Consider the following 3,175-nt stretch of genomic DNA (forward strand, 5'->3'; position numbering starts at 1 on the left):
GCCGCGTCACCGTGGCAACGCGTGGCGCGCCCGCTACGGGTCGCGCGAAGAGGCACGTTTGCTAGGAACGCGTTTCGTAACTAAAATCGGCCGGGGGCTTGTAACTTTTATATTCTTGGTTCTTTCGGTAAAGTCACGTAGAAGGAAATAATAATAAAAAATATAAAACAATAAAAATTATCACGACGTTTCGACTGCAACACAAGCAATCATCATTAGGTGTGAAATCCACAGCAAGAAATTTTGAAAAAAGTGATTGTGTTGCAATCGAAACGTCGTGAGAATTCTATTGTTTTATTTTTATTATTTTATTGTTTTTTTATTTTATTGCTTTTTTCCCTTCTACGTGACTTTACCGAAAGAACCAAGAATAAAAAATTATAAATCACGACGTTTCGATCGCAACACAAGCGGTCGTCTTCAGGCTAAAGAATTTAGAATCCAGCAGTGGACTTGCTGAACCAGCAAAACGTGCCAATTGCCGCTTGTGTTGCGATAAAAACGTCGTGATATATTAGTTTTTGTTTTATTCTATTTGTCTACCTACGTGACTTTACCGAAAGAACCACAGAGTATGGATTCCTGCCGTCACGAAAGCTTCAAATCAAGACTGCTCCTGACACATTTGCGCTTTATCGATTCACGTGTGTTGATGTCACTGTCAAGAGCTTACTTGCAAATTTACCAAACATCTTTCTGGCGTCTCTTGCTCTCGTTATAGTGATTTTGCATTGTGTGTGTGTGTGTTTATAAGCGCGTGTTCTCTGCAATAGTGATGTATTTTGTTGTTGCTGTGCTCACGCAGGTAGCAACCACTGATCTCCCACCTGTAAAAATATCGTGACCAGCCGTTAAAACAAAATAAACTCAATCTCCAAAGGTGCGTTGTCTTTACTCTCAGCCTGAGAAACTAATAACCGAAGCGAATCATTTTATTTACTGATAGCTGCTAGCAAACTCATGAAGTAGCCCGTCCCAAATATTGATTCGCCCTTTACCTGCTGCGTGACATGTCCATTTGGGGCGCCGCGGTGACTAGATGTCAACTACCTCGCCTGGTGTACAGGAGGTCGTGGGTTCGATCCCGACCCTGACGCCTGCTGCGGTATATTGGGAGTTTGCGTGTCTCTCATCATCATCATCACGGTGGCTAGATGTCAACTACCTCGCCTGGTGTACAGGAGGTCGTGGGTTCGATCCCGACCCTGACGCCTGCTGTTGTATATTGGGAGTTTGCGTGTCTCTCATCATCATCATCACGGTGGCTAGATGTCAACTACCTCGCCTGGTGTACAGGAGGTCGTGGGTTCGATCCCGACCCTGACGCCTGCTGCTGTATATTGGGAGTTTGCGTGTCTCTCATCATCATCATCACGGTGGCTAGATGTCAACTACCTCGCCTGGTGTACAGGAGGTCGTGGGTTCGATCCCGACCCTGACGCCTGCTGCTGTATATTGGGAGTTTGCGTGTCTATCATCATCATCACGGTGGCTAGGAGATGTTAACTACCTCGCCTGGTATACAGGAGATCTTGGGTTCGATTTCGACCCTGACGCCTGCTGCTGTATATTGGGAGTTTGCGTGTCTCTCTGCCCGTGGTTGCGTGAGATTTTTCTGGTTGCTATACATTTGGCTGCCACGTGATAAGCCACTACGTTGAACTGTCATTTGTGGCCAGGTCGCTTCTGAAAAAAAAGCGATAAAGCTCAGTGGGCCTTAACTGGTGAGCTTATTTGCAACATTGGGACTAGGGAAGCGATAAAATAAAGGTTAGCTTATTTGCAACATTGGGACTAGGGAAGCGATCCTTCGAAATCTTGTACAAAACATCAAGGCCAGGCATCTGCACATGCGGATCACTGATGAAGGCCTTGTCACGTCTCCATTCGTCGCCCTGTGGTAAAGGGCATTCAACTTAAGAAGCACGGACGCAGAAATGAAGATGTCCCACATCCACCTTCTCCAGGTGGCAACATTTCTTATGGGGGAGATGTTCCTTAAAACTGGTAGCCACAGCAGTGGGGTTCTCATTCCACCAAAGATGGTTCTCATGGTGACATTCAGCTGAGTGTACACAGTGCCATGGGACTAAGTTACTTCTACAGTCAGTACAAGTGAATTATGCAATACACTTATGGAACACAAGTTATTACTTGATTCTCTTTAAGTAGGCTTGAAATAAATCTGCCATCATTTTCATCTCAGATAATATCGATTTAGGCTGTTGCCCCATCAGCTTCTGTATGTGGGCACCAGTGACGTAATGCTTTGTTTTAACCCACATGACATGGGGATAATGTGGCAGAGTGCCTACAACCCACGGTATTGTAATACCGTCATCAATATTTGCCATATATAGTATAACCTGAGACCACTCTATGTTCTAAAAGCAACAACACTTTACACTTCTCCAACCTTAATATTTTATTTGAGTTCCACATAATGGTAGACAATGAGTACAAAAAAAATTAACGTGATTATATTACACACAAATAAGCATGGGAAGGTCCACATCTCCTGTATATAGTCCTGAGTCTGGTGCAAATTATACATCTATATAGTGTGGGTGAGATACTTCATGACACAAACACTGCTATGTGTTTCCACGTAAGTATCCATTTTATCGACCCTGGATGGGAGAAAAAGGTCTGAATCAACCCCAGGGCTGGAGTTTCAACGGACAGCCTCATCGTGTGTAGCTGTAATTATAGTGGCGAATCGTACTGTGAATATGAAAGTAGAAGGGAAGATGAATTGCAGAGCGAAACCTTACACAATACAGATATAATGGATGTAACTAGTTACGGGTTGGAAAGTATGCCATAATAGACTGTCTTCTATTTTGGCTTACCAATGACCAAAGCTTTGAAGATGCTCATATGGTTAAGCCTGTTGCAGTTCACCTTCCAAAAAGAAAACCTGGCAAGAAGTAAAATCTATTACAATGGAGGTTAAGTCATAAAAAGTATGGGCAATCAAATCAGTTTTTACATAAAAAAAATATGTTACCTGTAAATCATTGTTAGTGTATAGAGTATTACCTCAGTGGCACTGCATTTATTAAAATGTATACATAAAGTGGTTAATTTGTAAATTATCCCTTCAACTCAAGTTTAGGTTCCGTCCATTGCAAAAAAAATGCAATACTATTGTAAATACTATGTAGTATTGACA

This window comes from Lampetra planeri, chromosome 15, assembly GCF_965212315.1.
Source record: "Lampetra planeri chromosome 15, kcLamPlan1.2.h2, whole genome shotgun sequence".
NCBI classification, from domain to species: Eukaryota; Metazoa; Chordata; class Hyperoartia; order Petromyzontiformes; family Petromyzontidae; genus Lampetra; species Lampetra planeri.